This window comes from Triturus cristatus, chromosome 3_2 (genome assembly GCF_964204655.1).
Source record: "Triturus cristatus chromosome 3_2, aTriCri1.1, whole genome shotgun sequence".
In the NCBI taxonomy this organism is placed as follows: domain Eukaryota; kingdom Metazoa; phylum Chordata; class Amphibia; order Caudata; family Salamandridae; genus Triturus; species Triturus cristatus.
In genome coordinates, this window is record NC_140584.1 from 458,137,953 (window position 1) to 458,154,746 (window position 16,794).

A 16,794-nucleotide genomic window follows, 5' to 3' on the forward strand; every position below is an offset into this window, starting at 1 on the left:
AAGAATGAGTGCTAAGAGCTTCTTGAAGCCTTTCAGAAGCAGATGGAGTTTTTATCCGATATCTCTTTTGACATAGTGAGAGCTTTAACATTGGCACAAGGACCGATAAGTTCAGCTGGAAGAAACCTTTACCTGAAAGAATGACATAGAGCTGTAACTCAGAAGTCAGTGGCTTTAAGGATGCCTTTTGAGGCGAATAGACTCTTTGGATGGACCTAGAGGAAAAATTGCACATAATCTCCAAAGCGAAGAAGCATTCAAAATCCTTTCACCAGAATGTTAGAGCAGTGGGTTCAGGATTCCTCTTCTTTTCTAAGACTTCTTTTCATCAGCCTTCAAGATGGTATGGACAACGACAGCAGCACCAGTTTTATTTCTGTAGAAGACAAGCGCAAAGGAAGCAGGAATCAAGAAGATCAGAAGGGGAAATCAGGATTTCCTGCTAGGGACCAGAACTCCTGACTATGCCAGTAAGGTGATTTTCAATCCTGTGGGATGAAGGATTTGATTTTTCCATGCGACATTGGAGGAATCTACTTCAGACAGTCCGTCAGTTAGTGGAGGAGGGATATCAAAGAGAATTTCTGGAAACACGGGTGGACTCTGGGATCATTCCTATGCTAGAACATCAAGCTGTCATGAGGACATTGGTTTTGGAAGCAACTATTCTTAGTCTGGTGAAAAAGACAGCTGTAATCCCAGTTTTGACAGAGGAGAGGGGCATGGGAGTATATTCCAGGACCTTCATAGTCCCCAAACCTTCAGAACAATTCGGGTTGATTATGGACACGGGGGGGGGGGCTGCAGGGCCTTTATGGTCACCATGGATCTAACCAATGCCTATTTCCATATTTTTATTGCACAGGCGCATCAGAACTACCTAGGATTTTTTGCATTAAAATGACGTATCAATTTCAGGTATTAACTTTAGAGATTAAGGGCCATATGTATGAAACTTTGGTTTTGCGATTCTCAAATAGCGATTTTATAGAGAATCGCTATTTGAGAATCGCAAAATGCTATGTATGTAGGATTTGCAAATAATTTTGCGAATCCTACATATTCCTTAACTGCGAATTGCAAATTGCAATTCGCATTTAAGGAATACCTCCCCATTCATTCCTATGGGCCTAGAGGCCCCTAGGAATGAATGGGAAGATATTCTCAATTTGCGATTCTCAATTAGAGTATCGCAAATTGAGAATGCAATTTCAAGTGTGCCAGGGTGTCAAAAGGACACCCTGTTGCACCCCTGAAATGAGCATGGGTGCACATGTGGCGCACATACATGCCCTAAGGGCATGTGTGTGCGCCACATGCCACTTTGAAAAATGCAAAAACATGCATTTTTGAAAGAAATCGCAAATTACCACCAACCTGTAGTTGGTGGTAATTTGCGATTCCTTAAGGCCAAATTGCACTTTTTTGGTGCTTCTTACATTGCATTTAAGGAATCACAAAACTTGCGATTCCTTAAATGCAATTGCAAAATAAGGAATTGCAAATTTTGCGATTCCTTATTTTGCATGACAATACGCAAGGTGAGCTTACTGGTTGTACTGCTTGATTTTCCTGGCCTTCTTGTGTTGTAGAGCGATCAATATGACTTCAGTCTCTTTCCATCCAAGTCTAAGGACTAGAGTAGTGAATAGGGCCTATCTATTAGACACTTTGACACAATCCCGTGCTCCTACCCATAGATCAGGGCCTACATACATAGCCTAGGGGATAGATTCGTTAGCATCGAGGATAACTTGCCCTATAGTGAGGGTATTTCATGGAGTCGTGCTGAATTCAGGCCTGGTAGGCCTCAGACAGGAGAGACTCCATCTTTCTTTCTGCTCCGGCAGCTTGGGACACTTCTAGAGGGAGGGCGATGTTTTAGTTATGAGGTGTTATTCGCTCGGAGAGAACCGGTTCAGGCCGGCCCTTATCGAAGGAGTGTATTTTTCCCCTGCCGAAGACACTACATCAGGCCGGCCGGCTGGGAACGTGTCCTTGGCACGGGGAGGTACAGGAATTTGGTGGGCGGCAGGTTTCGAGCTGGAAATTTCCATGAGAGAATGCACCTCTATATTAGTGAAAGTCTGAGTTAGATATGAGTACTTGCTTCTAGACCATAGGCGGCATCTGGCCGTTAGCAGAAAAGCTACTACTTATTCCAGGGAAGACAGATGACGAACTTGAATCTAAAGAGGAGAGAGTAGCCGATGAGGAAGAGGTTCCAGTGACTCGGAGAGGGAGAAGGGAGTAGATCCGCGACTGCGGAGGTGTGACTTCCAGGCGAAGCCGAGGCACAGAGGGAGAAGGGAACCTATATGACCATTGAGCACAGGCTACATACAACTCAGGTGATGTCGACCCCTTTTTCTTTGAAGTGTATAACTTAACCTTTCACTTTCCTTGCAGGTTATATATATATGATGTATTCTGCGAATGTGCATGTGGCATTTAAATAAAGTATTTAGCTTGTCGTGAGTTAGCATGTGTTGTGTATTTTTGTATAGGAGGATAGCCTATTCTTTTAGTCAGAGTTAACTCAACATGAACAGAGGTTAATCCTGGTCAGGTAAGTGGTAACTGGATGAGGGGGAAATGAGCCCCTCGAACTAGAGAACAGGTTGTGCTCAACTAATAGTCTTTGTGTGATCTGATATATAGTAATCCCGATTCCCCTGTCATGTACTACGGTAATAATAGGATGAGCTCGTGCTAAGGCTGCCGTCTGGTAGGAGATTCTGGGTCTGACTGAGGCCGCGAGACTATGTGTGTTGCTGCCGTCTGGGTAGGAGATTCTGGGTCTGACTGAGGCCGCGAGACTGTGTGTGTTGCTGCCGTCTGGGTAGGAGATTCTGGGTCTGACTGAGGCCGCGAGACTATGTGTGTTGCTGCCGGCTGGGTAGGAGATTCTGGGTCTGACTGAGGCCGCGAGACTGTGTGTGTTGCTGCCGTCTGGGTAGGAGATTCTGGGTCTGACTGAGGCCGCGAGACTATGTGTGTTGCTGCCGTCTGGGTAGGAGATTCTGGGTCTGCCTGAGGCCGCGAGACTGTGTGTGTTGCTGCCGGCTGGGTAGGAGATTCTGGGTCTGACTGAGGCCGCGAGACTGTGTGTGTTGCTGCCGTCTGGGTAGGAGATTCTGGGTCTGACTGAGGCCGCGAGACTATGTGTGTTGCTGCCGTCTGGGTAGGAGATTCTGGGTCTGCCTGAGGCCGCGAGACTGTGTGTGTTGCTGCCGGCTGGGTAGGAGATTCTGGGTCTGACTGAGGCCGCGAGACTGTGTGTGTTGCTGCCGTCTGGGTAGGAGATTCTGGGTCTGACTGAGGCCGCGAGACTATGTGTGTTGCTGCCGTCTGGGTAGGAGATTCTGGGTCTGCCTGAGGCCGCGAGACTGTGTGTGTTGCTGCCGGCTGGGTAGGAGATTCTGGGTCTGACTGAGGCCGCGAGACTGTGTGTGTTGCTGCCGTCTGGGTAGGAGATTCTGGGTCTGCTGAAGGCCGCGAGACTGTGGTTGGGCTGTGAGGTCTTGATATATATATATATATATAATAGGAATTCCCTGTCCTTAGGTGGTACATATATATGTGGTCATTTAGGTGTAAAAAGGCCCTAGGGAGGGGGTAACGTTCTGGTTTGGGTCAGAAGGGCTCTGTAGAGCGGGTTCCATCCGATCTGAAAACCCAAGCAGAACATTTGGCGTCACGAACTGTTTACGAAACCTGTGTGCGTTGTCTTTGTCTTGTGTTTGCTTTTAGCGTGTGCGTGGTTTTCTTTTTTATATATTTGCGTGTATAGTTTTTTCTCTCTTTCTTTCTCTCTTCCTTTTTTTTTCTTCTCTTTCTCTGCGTTTCTTTTTCTTTCTTTTTCGCGATGTTTTCTAAGAAATCTAAATCTACTCTTAAATTGTCCGTTGATATTCCCGGATGGGATTCAACGCCTTATGGAGCCTTAGCCCGTGAGTGGGCTGACTCTACTGGTCTGAGTGAAAATTGGAACTCTTCTTTGGAGTCAGCGGAACCGGCTGACGTGATTACTTGTTTGCAGACGGCACCTGTATTGAAGGGTGAGGAGGTTCCCGCCTTGGGGCGCAGAGGTTGGGTTATTCTGTCTGCGTATCGGATTCTGCATGAGAGATTGTTGAAATTGCAGATCTCTCTTAAGGATGTGGAGGCACACTTTGTTGAGATTCAGAATTCTAATACTTTATTGCGGTGTCAAAATAAGTTGCTTTCTGACAAACTTGACACTTACCAAACGGTTGCCGAAAGGGCGGCTGTGCGGATTGCTCGTTATAAGTACAAGAACAGGCGTGGTCGAGTTTCGACGCGTAAGGTGCGTCTGGTCGTGGCGAAAGCTGGACTAGATTGGAACCCTGATGAATGGGATGGTAATATCTGGGACTCGACTACGTCTTGTTCCTCGGGTGAGGAGTCTGTCAAGCACGAGTCTTCTCGTTCCCGTCATGAATGTAAGTCTGCTTCTCGCACCTCTGATGGTGCACCCCGTGATTACGCTCGCTCTTCGGGCGGCATCGATGCTTCTTACACTGATTGTCCCTCTACTAGTACTGCTCGAGCTCCTTGTGATGCTCGTCCCGTGGTCTCTGCGCATCCGGTTTTTCGTCGGAAGTTGCAGCAGTCTCCCAATGCTCCGCAGGGTGTTTCTTTAGACTGTTTAGAAGATTTTACCCAACAAGAAATTAGTGACATTTTGCTGCGCTTTCGGCAGCGGACTGGTGAGGCTTTGCTCACATGGATGGTGCGCCTTTATGAACTAGGCGCTGCTGGTATTATGTTGGATACTGGCGATTGTTTGAAATTTTGTTCTTTGAGTTTGGATTCTACTGTGCAAGATCATTTTCGTAACTATAATGGTGGTGGTCAAATTTCTTTGCTCCAATTGGCGACTGAGGGTTGTAATTTGAAGTATCCTACTGAATCTGACTGGCCTGTCAATGACAAGCCATGGTATACCTTGCGTGATGCTGCGCAACGTCTTAAGGAAGAAGTGATGAAAACGGCTATTTTTCTGGGCACTGCTGACAGGTTGCTTGATGGGATGTTGACTTCTTCTGTGCGAAATCGTATCATTCGCTCTTCTCCTGTTGCCTACAAGCAGGTCATGATGACTTTGTTGATTAACCAGACTGGTAATGTACTATCTACAGTGTTGGAATCGGTACGCCAACTCGGTGAGTTGGGTGAGTGGTTTAAACCTGAACGTCAGTCCCGGCCTGACACTCGTACTCCTGGTGAATATAAATTTACTAGACGTGATATCTTTACTGGTCTTTTGGCTGATGGTGTGCGTCGGGAGGACATTGATGGTGAGACTACTGCTCGTTTGTGGGAGATGTTTCGCAAACGGGGCTTGGATCGGAAGGAGGGTGCCCGGCGTGTTCGAACGACTGCGTGTGATCGTGGTTGTTCTGATGGTAGCAGTGATGATGATCGCCGTGGGCGCTCTGATCGTCGTGATGATCGGCGTCCTGTACGTGAGCTGTCTCCCCGTCGAGAGCGGGACAGGGAGAGAGAGGGGGAAAAGGAAAGGGGGAGAAATGATCATGCTTACAGCAGACGTAGAGATGATAGGGATCAATCCCCTGAGTTGAGAAGGAGAGAGGATCGACACAGTTTGGCCGATCGAAACCCGCAGTACAATGCAGAGGACAGGAATCCATTTCGTAATAGAGATGGATATGAACAGGAGGTATCGATACCTAAGAAACGTGAGAGTCTTTATCCTGATTTGTCCTGGTACACAGAATGCAGTAAGAATGACTAGGAAATAGGTCAAGCTCCGGTACACAGATGGGCTCACAGAGATAATAGACCCTATGTAGATATTGATATTTATTGGAGACATCGTAATATCCAAAGGGCCCGAGCATTAGTTGATACAGGAGCGGAGGCCACTCTTATTCATGGAAAATCAAAGAAATTTACAGGGCAGCCTTTTACTATTACCGGATTAGGAGGAAAAGAAACCCCTGCAGTTCAAACTTTGCTTGAAATGAGAATAGGTAGAATCCCTAGAAAGGAATATTCTGTATTAGTGGTGCCACTCTTAGAATTCATAATTGGAATTGATATTTTGAAGGGAATGACGTTGCATCTTGATGATGGGTGTTACCAATTTGGAACGACGCATTATATCTCGTCCAGACCTATACGGGTTGGTCGTTTAAGGATGCCCCCTATACAAGTTCCCCAGGCGACCAAAGTGGTTTGTCAGAAGCAGTATCGCATTCCGGGTGGTCATGAAGAGATTAGTACCACCATTCAGGAGTTGGTTGATGCAGGCGTTATAACTCCAGTTACTTCTGCTTGGAATAATCCTGTTTGGCCGGTGCGTAAGAGTGATAATTCTTGGCGCATGACTGTTGATTATCGAGAATTGAACAAACACACGCCCTCTTTGACTGTTGCAGTACCGGATGTTATCACCCTGATTGAAAGAATCCAAACACATCCAGGTACATGGTATGCGTCCATCGATATTGCTAATGCTTTCTTTTCTATTCCAATTGCCCCTGAGTGTCAGGAACAGTTCAGTTTTACGTGGAACGGGCGTCAGATGACGTTCAGAAGTCTTCCTCAGGGCTATGTGCATAGTCCTACGATTTGTCACCGGCTGGTGGCAGAACATTTGGCTGAAGTACCAGTTCATCCCAAAATTCAGATATGTCATTATATTGATGATGTTTTGATCCAAGGCGAAACACAAGAGGATGTTCAGACACAATTAGATAGAGTCATTGAGTGTCTGCGTGGGAAAGGTTGGGAGATCAATCCGGATAAATTACAAGGTCCGTCTCAAGCTGTAAAATTTTTAGGTATTAATTGGCACGAGGGACACCGCGAGGTGATCCCTCAAGTTAAACAGAAGATTCTTGATTTTTCGGTTCCGAGGAATAGGAAGGAAGCCCAGAGCTTCATTGGCTTATTTGGTTTTTGGCGCCAGCATATTCCTCATTTGAGTCAAATATTGGCCCCTTTGTACCGAATTACACGTAAAAAGAATGCATTTGAATGGGGTAAGCAACAGCAAGATGCATTTAGTCTGGCGAAAGAGGCAATTCAACATGCTATGGATCTATGGCCTGTACGTGATGGTGATGTGGATTTGAATGTGTCTGTGCAAGGCCCTTATGCAAATTGGAGTCTATGGCAGAAACAAGGCAGGAGTAAGGTACCGTTAGGGTTTTGGACCAAAAAGCTACCTGATGCTGGTGAGCGTTATACACCCTTTGAGAAACAGCTACTTGCTTGTTATTGGGCTTTGGTGGATACCGAGCAATTGACTTTGGGACATGACATATTTTTGCGTCCTGAAATTCCTATTATGCAGTGGGTTTTGAGTTCACCAAAAACTCATCGAATTGGGCATGCTCAGGAGGCGAGTGTGATTAAATGGAAATGGTACATACAAGACAGGGCACGTGTGGGTCCGAAAGGAGTTGCGTTTTTACATGAGCAAGTGGCGCAAGCACCATCGACTGAGACTGAGAGTGAGTGTTCCGTACCTTTAGAACAGGAGTCCCCTGTCAAGTGGGGTAGATCTTTTGATGATTTGTCCGCTGAGGACAGAAACCATGTTTGGTTTACAGATGGGTCGGCGAAGTTTATTGGAACGACACGGCACTGGAAGGCGGTGTCTTATAATCCGATCACACAGAAACTGTTGAGCACAACTGGTGAAGGGAAGAGTAGCCAATTTGCCGAGCTTTACGCTGTTTACCAAGTTTTGAAACAAGAGTTACCCGGTACATGCCACATTTTCACCGATTCCTGGTCCACTGCCAATGGACTGGCTGTTTGGTTGCCGACCTGGCATTCCCATAATTGGAGGTTACACTCCAAAGAATTGTGGGGAAAAGAGTTATGGCAAGAGATTTGGGAGATGCTCCCACAGAGTACTGTTACCATCTTCCATGTGGATGCTCACACCCCAATAGACTCCCTTGACAAATTTTTTCATAACATTGCAGATGAAAAATCTAAAATTGCTGAGGCAGTGGTGGACAGACAAGATCCTGATATTGCGGGATTGGCGAAATGGGCACACCAGAAGGCAGGACACTTTGGAGAGAAGGCCACTAGCAGGTGGGCTGCTGATAGAGGAATTTATATTCCCCTGGATCTAATCAAAAATGTTATCTTACATTGTCCCGTCTGTCAACATATCAGACAGCGTAAGGTACCCCAAATTGTTAGAGGCCATTTACATCGCGGGAAACTGCCCGCTCAAATTTGGCAGATTGATTACATCGGGCCCCTTCCCATGAGTAGAAATTGTCAATATGTTTGCACAATTGTCGATACATATAGTGGCTTGCTGGTAGCTCTTCCATGTAAGCAAGCCACCCAATTGAATACCATAAAAACATTAGAATTGATTATGATGTATTATGGTGTGCCATTCCAAATTCAATCTGATAATGCATCCCATTTTCGTGGAAGATTGGTACAGGAATTCTGTGTGGAAAATAATATTGAATGGATATTTCATATACCCTATTACCCGCAGGCCTCAGGCCTGGTGGAGAGATTGAATGGCCTGCTAAAGGATCAGTTACGAAAGTTAACAGATGACAAGTATAAAAATTGGCGAGACTTTTTACCCCAAGCACTATTGATCCTGAATAATCGTCCTTTTTTAAATGCTGAATCTCCGCTTATGCGTTTGTTTCCCCCAAATGTTGAGACTATGCCTAATGTAATCAATGAAACTGTGATGTATTAGGAAATTACTCCCGGAGCTCTGGCTCCATGCAGAGCGACCCCAGGGTCGGCAGGTTTAGACTTGCATGCTATGGATGACACCGTTCTGGAAAGTAAAAATCGGGTCATCATTGCTACCGGTGTTGGTATTCATTTACCACCGGGGAATTTTGGATTGATCGCCCCTAGATCGGGGCTGGCTGTAAAAGGCATCCAGGTGCTTGGAGGAGTTATCGACAGCGACTATCAGGGAGAGATTAAGGTACTTCTGCTAAATAGCAGTGAGATTGACTTGCTGATACATCGTACTAACCGAGTGGCTCAATTACTCATTATGCCTGTTTTCAGTGGTGAAATAATGAAAGGCACTGCCCCAACTTTGCTAACTGTACGTGGCCAGAAAGGCTTTGGCTCTACGGATAACCCTGGGGCCAAGGTTTGGGTGCAATCGCCTAAGAATCCCCCTGAACAAGCAGAGGTTATTGCCACCGGTCAGGATAATACCATTTTGGTTATGAGGCCAGGGAAAGATAGCTGGGAAGCTGTCCCAGCTGATAAATGTTATTTAGGAGAATGATTAATGCCTGTATTTGGTTCTTTTTCAGATCATTCTTTGGATTGTTGCTGCAGGATGTGCCGGCATTGGACTCCCTTCGGACTACTTCGGCGAGAGAGAAGGGATCCCATCAACCCGGGATGAACTGGGAACCCGAGTGTTGCGTTCCTTCAATGCGTGGGATTCATCATTGAACTTTTGGACCTTACTGGCCAAAAGAGTAACTGATGCCCCTCACTTCTGTTTGACACCGATGAGATCTGTGCACGATATTCTTGCGACCTGCCTAGTTGCTGTCCCCGCCTCGCTGGAGACTTTAATCAGTATCTTTAACATTTCGAAGGCTCGTCCGAATATTATCCTGGGTGATTTTGCTACCCATGTATATTGTCCTTTGTGTACTGAACTGCCGAATGAGCAACTCCCCATCCAGTCCCAAATAATTACGTATAATATTACACAAGGTGACCTATGCTTCTTTCTTACATGTAATCCTAATGCAATTTCTGAATGCCTACGCCTCAAGTTAAGGGGCGCCACTTCCTTTACACCTCACGAACGAACTTTGTGTTTCCAGAGGACACCGACGACATGTGTCTCAGTCCAGAACAATATGACTTGCAATAGTTTGGTAGTTACTCCCAGTCACTATCGTGCGATGTTGCTACCTGCCGGATGGCTTTTCTCATGTGGTAATACTTCCTGGCCATATGTCCCCGCAAACATTTCCGGAGGCCCGTGTGCCATTACTAGATTGAGTTTATTAATGTTTTCATCACATCCAAATGCCAACTCTCGTGTGCTTCGAGATACAGTGATGTTACAGGAGGATTGTGACTCATCTTTGCATTTATATTCCAAGTCTGAATACCTTAGCCTAGCTGTTTCAATTATTGGTGTTCCTGCTTTGGCGGTTTACAATGCCAAATCCATTGGGAAAATGGCTTGCTGGATGGTTAAATCTATTAATCATACTTCTACAGTCTTGTCTGACTTGCTATTAGACGCCCAGGGTGAACGTAGGGCCATTTTGCAAAATAGAGCAGCCATTGATTATCTTTTGCTTAAACATGGACATGGTTGCTCAGATTTTGAAGGCCTCTGCTGTTTTAACTTATCTGATCATACACAATCCATTCGTGCACACATAGATAAATTGCATGACTTAACCGATGAAGTTAGAAAACACATTGATCAGGGCTGGTTTGACTGGCTCTTTAATTGGTTACCGGACATGCATATGCTAAGCTACATATTAGGTGGCATTTTGATTGCTATTGCTGTTTTGATTTCTATCTGTTGTTTTATTCAGTGTATCCCTTCACTGCTTCAATTCTGCACATCTGGTACTAGACATAGATCGGTTAGTTTTGTTTCATATTATTCTTCCACCGATGTTAGTTCTGTTTAATGTATGTATAATAGACTGAAGTCAAGGGTGAAATGTACTGCTTGATTTTCCTGGCCTTCTTGTGTTGTAGAGCGATCAATATGACTTCAGTCTCTTTCCATCCAAGTCTAAGGACTAGAGTAGTGAATAGGGCCTATCTATTAGACACTTTGACACAATCCCGTGCTCCTACCCATAGATCAGGGCCTACATACATAGCCTAGGGGATAGATTCGTTAGCATCGAGGATAACTTGCCCTATAGTGAGGGTATTTCATGGAGTCGTGCTGAATTCAGGCCTGGTAGGCCTCAGACAGGAGAGACTCCATCTTTCTTTCTGCTCCGGCAGCTTGGGACACTTCTAGAGGGAGGGCGATGTTTTAGTTATGAGGTGTTATTCGCTCGGAGAGAACCGGTTCAGGCCGGCCCTTATCGAAGGAGTGTATTTTTCCCCTGCCGAAGACACTACATCAGGCCGGCCGGCTGGGAACGTGTCCTTGGCACGGGGAGGTACAGGAATTTGGTGGGCGGCAGGTTTCGAGCTGGAAATTTCCATGAGAGAATGCACCTCTATATTAGTGAAAGTCTGAGTTAGATATGAGTACTTGCTTCTAGACCATAGGCGGCATCTGGCCGTTAGCAGAAAAGCTACTACTTATTCCAGGGAAGACAGATGACGAACTTGAATCTAAAGAGGAGAGAGTAGCCGATGAGGAAGAGGTTCCAGTGACTCGGAGAGGGAGAAGGGAGTAGATCCGCGACTGCGGAGGTGTGACTTCCAGGCGAAGCCGAGGCACAGAGGGAGAAGGGAACCTAGATGACCATTGAGCACAGGCTACATACAACTCAGGTGATGTCGACCCCTTTTTCTTTGAAGTGTATAACTTAACCTTTCACTTTCCTTGCAGGTTATATATATATGATGTATTCTGCGAATGTGCATGTGGCATTTAAATAAAGTATTTAGCTTGTCGTGAGTTAGCATGTGTTGTGTATTTTTGTATAGGAGGATAGCCTATTCTTTTAGTCAGAGTTAACTCAACATGAACAGAGGTTAATCCTGGTCAGGTAAGTGGTAACTGGATGAGGGGGAAATGAGCCCCTCGAACTAGAGAACAGGTTGTGCTCAACTAATAGTCTTTGTGTGATCTGATATATAGTAATCCCGATTCCCCTGTCATGTACTACGGTAATAATAGGATGAGCTTGTGCTAAGGCTGCCGTCTGGTAGGAGATTCTGGGTCTGACTGAGGCCGCGAGACTATGTGTGTTGCTGCCGTCTGGGTAGGAGATTCTGGGTCTGACTGAGGCCGCGAGACTGTGTGTGTTGCTGCCGTCTGGGTAGGAGATTCTGGGTCTGACTGAGGCCGCGAGACTATGTGTGTTGCTGCCGTCTGGGTAGGAGATTCTGGGTCTGCCTGAGGCCGCGAGACTGTGTGTGTTGCTGCCGGCTGGGTAGGAGATTCTGGGTCTGACTGAGGCCGCGAGACTGTGTGTGTTGCTGCCGTCTGGGTAGGAGATTCTGGGTCTGCTGAAGGCCGCGAGACTGTGGTTGAGCTGTGAGGTCTTGATATATATATATATATATATAATAGGAATTCCCTGTCCTTAGGTGGTACATATATATGTGGTCATTTAGGTGTAAAAAGGCCCTAGGGAGGGGGTAACGTTCTGGTTTGGGTCAGAAGGGCTCTGTAGAGCGGGTTCCATCCGATCTGAAAACCCAAGCAGAACACTGGTTCATTTGTGCGACTGTAAATATGTTTTTATTTAGGGCTAATTTTCGCCTTGATATCCTTTATTCTTCTTTGATAATGTGTTTTACTCTTATATAGGAATGAAATAACTTTCCTATGGCTTATTAATTCTGTTTGTGACGCAACGAGTCATAAAGGAGCACATACCGCCCTAGAAGTACCTTATCTATATTCTACTCTCTTTGAAAGAGGTGAGATGTCAGTCAATTTGCTGTAGATTGAGCTTTACACTAATCACTGTTTTGGTACCCGAGAAATTGCACTACTCATTGCTTGTGGATGAGGGTCACAATACCAAATGATATTAGAGACTTGGGTACAGTACTTATTTGTTTAGATATATTCCTTCCAATATAGTTTTACACACTGTGACTTTTGACTTTTTAGATTTTATTCTCACCTATATAGTTTCGTATGTGTACTCTAAATCATATAATTTTTTCTTTGCTTTTTTGCTTTTCTCCCACTCTTTCTGCTTTTTCTTCATTATATACTCTTTGTTAGTCATATATGATATTTGTATAATTCGTACTTATTTTGTCCTTCAATATTGAATATTGTCCAGTTGTCTGAATCATATGTTTTATTATGTGTTGTTGCAATGAATGTTTTCTTTCTCTGTGGATATTATGTATTTGCATACATCCATATGTCTAGGGTTTTTTTATATGTATGTCCTTTCTTTTGTGCCATTCTCTCTAAAGATTGAGTAGTTATATATTACATGTTTGTTTTTATGATTGTCACATATAGATGTTCTTCTAAGTGTTGCTTTTTATGTTTGTAATTATTGCAGCCCTGATGAAGTTCCTGTACGGAACGAAACGCGTTGGCTGTACATTGTTCGTGTCTGAATCATCGAAATAAAAAGAATCTTAAGAATGAAAAGAAGAGAAATACTATACCATTTGGACTATTTGATTTAATGTGTCCAGACACAATGAGTGCACCTTCCATCTTTGGTCTTATGTTATGATAGGATGGGTTGCAGCCGTCTTCGAGATGGTCATCGTGCGGTCACGTGATACCCCTCTATATAGTATATAGCTGCTTCTCTGACAACCTGGGAGACTGGACTCCATAGGCTGCATGGGTGTCCTGCTCATGCAGCGTCACCCTCTCACTTACAACAAGCACCCTGCCTTCAAGATTGTAAAGGCCTGCTAGAGGGGTGACTTATAGGTTGTAAGTGCAGTGACCCTTAGATATAGTAAACCTATATCTTTCGTAAGTGGTGCATGCACCAACTTACACAGGCTGCAATGGCAGGCCTGTGGTTCTATTTTAAATGGTCTCTGATGGGTGGCATAATACATGCTACAGCCCATAGGAGACCTTTGGGGTAACTATGCCCTGGGTACATGGGTACCATATACTGGGGACTGGCAAGGGTACCCCAGTATCCAATCTGGGGTTTACCTAGGTACTGAACACAACAGTTTAAGAAGAAAGCAGATAGACTGGGGTCCTGATTAGCAGGATCCCAGTTAGACTAGTCAAAAACAGTATTACATCAAGCAGAAAGTGGGGGTAACCATAAGGAGCAGATCATACTTTCCTACACAACTCCCACCCTCCAAACGTAAGGAGATGAGACTAACCTTGCCCAGTTGAGTCTTCATTTTCTAAGTGGAAATATCTGGAGAGTCCATCTGCATTGGCATGGTTACTCACAAGTCTATGTTACACTGTACAGCCCATCTGCCGTAGGGAAATGGACCACCTCAAAAGTTTGGGGTTTTCACCCTTCATCTGTTTTAGCCGTAAGATGGGTCATGGTCGGTCTGAACAATGAAGTGAGTGCCAAACAAGTATGGCCTCAACTTCTTTGGGGCCCAGACCTCAGCAAAGGCTTCCCTCTCTGTCGCTGACCAGCGTTTCTCTCTTGAGGTCAACCTTCTGCTAATAAAAGCTACTGGTTGTTCCTGACCCTCTGCATTAAGTTGTGACAACACAGCCTGTAAACTCCCAACTCAGATGCATCTGTTTGGATAATAAAGTGCTTGGAGTAGTCAGGACTCTGCAGAATGGGAAAAGTGCACATGGCATGCTTGAAATCATCAAATGCCTTCTGACAGCTAACAGTCCACTGACCTTTCTTGGGCATTTTCTATGAGGTGAGATCATTCAAGGGAGTCACTATGGACCCATATTATTTTATAAATCTCCTGTAATGCCCGGTCAGGCCCAAGAAAGCTCTGACCTGAGTCTGGTTAGTTGGAGCAACCCAGTCCATCATGGTCTGGATTTTGCTCTGAAGTGGTTGGACCTGGCCTCCACCCACAAGGTGGCACAGGTATACAACCTTGCTCTGGCCTATCTGGCACTTAGTAGCCTTGATAGTGAGGCCTGCTTTCTGCAGAGCTTCCATAACATTCTTCAGGTGTACCAGGTTATGATCTCAGGTGGAGCTAGAGACAGCTCCATCATCAAGATAGGCTGCACTATACGCTTCCAGACCTGTGACAACTTTATTCACCAGCCTTTGGAATGTGGCAGGTGCATTCTTCAAACCAAAGGGCAACAAAATAAATGGATAATGCCCACTAGGGGTCGAGAATGCTATTTTTGGCATCCTCAGCTAGTCTGATTTGCCAATAACCTGCATTGAGTCCCCTGTAGTCAACACAAAACCTCTGCATCTCTCGTACCACCCTGGGTGTGAGGTTTTGGTTCCAAGACCCAACTCCAGTATCTTTCAGACCTCTGTCCTGATGCAATCTCTGACATGGCCTGTAGATTTTATTCTTGACTGGTAGACTCTCACCTGTGTACACTTCATGGGTACATCAGGTGGTTTGACCGGGTGTCAAACAAAACATATGCCTATATTGATTGAGGACCTTCCTGCAATCAATCTGCTGTTGGTTAGTGAGGCTGCCTGCCACGGCTACACCATCAACTAGCCCATCATCAGGGTTTAGTGAGAGGAGATCAGGGATAGGGTCACTCTCTTCCTCCTGTTCCTCATCAGCTGCCATGAGCAAGCCCATGTAAGCCCTGTTTACAAAAGGTTTGAGCCTGTTCACATGGAGCACCCTATGGGGGCTTCTGGGAGTGCCAAGGTCCACCAGATAGGTGACATCACCTTTTTGCTCAATGATTGTGTGGGGTCCAGTACAATTATCCTGGAGAGCTGCTGGGGCCACATGCTCCAACACCCACATCTACTGGCCTGACAGGTAAACAGTCGTGACAGCCTTTTGGTCATGACAAGCTTTTTGCAATTCTTGACTGGCCTCCGGGTTTTTGCTTGCCTTCTTCATGTACTTAGCCATCCTGGATCAGAGACCAAGTACATAGTCCACTATGACTTGTTTGGGAGGTTTGAGAGGCAACTCCCAACCCTCCTTCACCAAATACAGGGGACCCCTATCTGGATGCCCAAACAGAAGTTAAAAAGGGCTGTAGCCAACCTCCTACTGAGGGACCTCTCTGTAGGCAAAGAGAAGGCAGGGCAGAAAAACATCCCATTTTTGTCTAAGCTTTTCTGGGACATGCCCTTTAGGGTTTTGTTGAAATTTTCAATCAACCCATTGCATTGAGGATGACAGGGCGTGGTGAATTTGTAGTTCACTCCACACTCCTCCTTGTCAGGGACCTGCTCTCCCCCCGCAGCTCTGGGCACTGTAATCTGCTCACTCAGGTAGGTGTTCGAGGCCCTCTTCCACTCGCAGGCTCCTGCCTGCACCTCATCCCTAGTGGTCCAGTGGGGGAGCCTTGGATCACCAGCTGCGCAGACCTGCTTGCAACCCTCAGCCAACCCATCAGACAACGCCCCTGAAGGCCGCCTGGTTCACCACCGACCTCCAAGAAGCCAGGTGCTCCTGCAGATGCCTTGAGAAACTCTGGAGGAACAGGAAAACCACCGAAGACCAGAACACCTACAGGCACGCCATGACTGAATACCACCAATGCATAAGAGACACCAAGATGACCTTTATCAAGAGCAAAAGTTCACACCAACAACGCAAAAGAACTCTCCAACGTCATACAGCAGTTCACCAAATCCCCAGCGAAGCCATAGATGTCACACCATCCCAGGGCCTCTGCAACAAGCTTAGCGCCTACTTCCCCCTGAAAATCAAGGCCCTCTACAACAACTTCAGCGAACAGACTCCAGACACCACCCTCCTCTCCACCACCGCCAACCAGCCCACCATCACCACGTGGAAACCGGCTACCACCGAAGAGACCACCACGACCATGAAGAACACCCACTCAGGAGCCTACACGGACCCCTGTCTGCTGAAAATCTACCACAGAGCCACCGTCGCCGCCAAAGCACCCGAACTATGGCGGACCATTAACGCCTCCTTCGAATCCGGCATCTTCCCCTACGACTGGAAGCAGGCAGAGGTCAAGCCTCT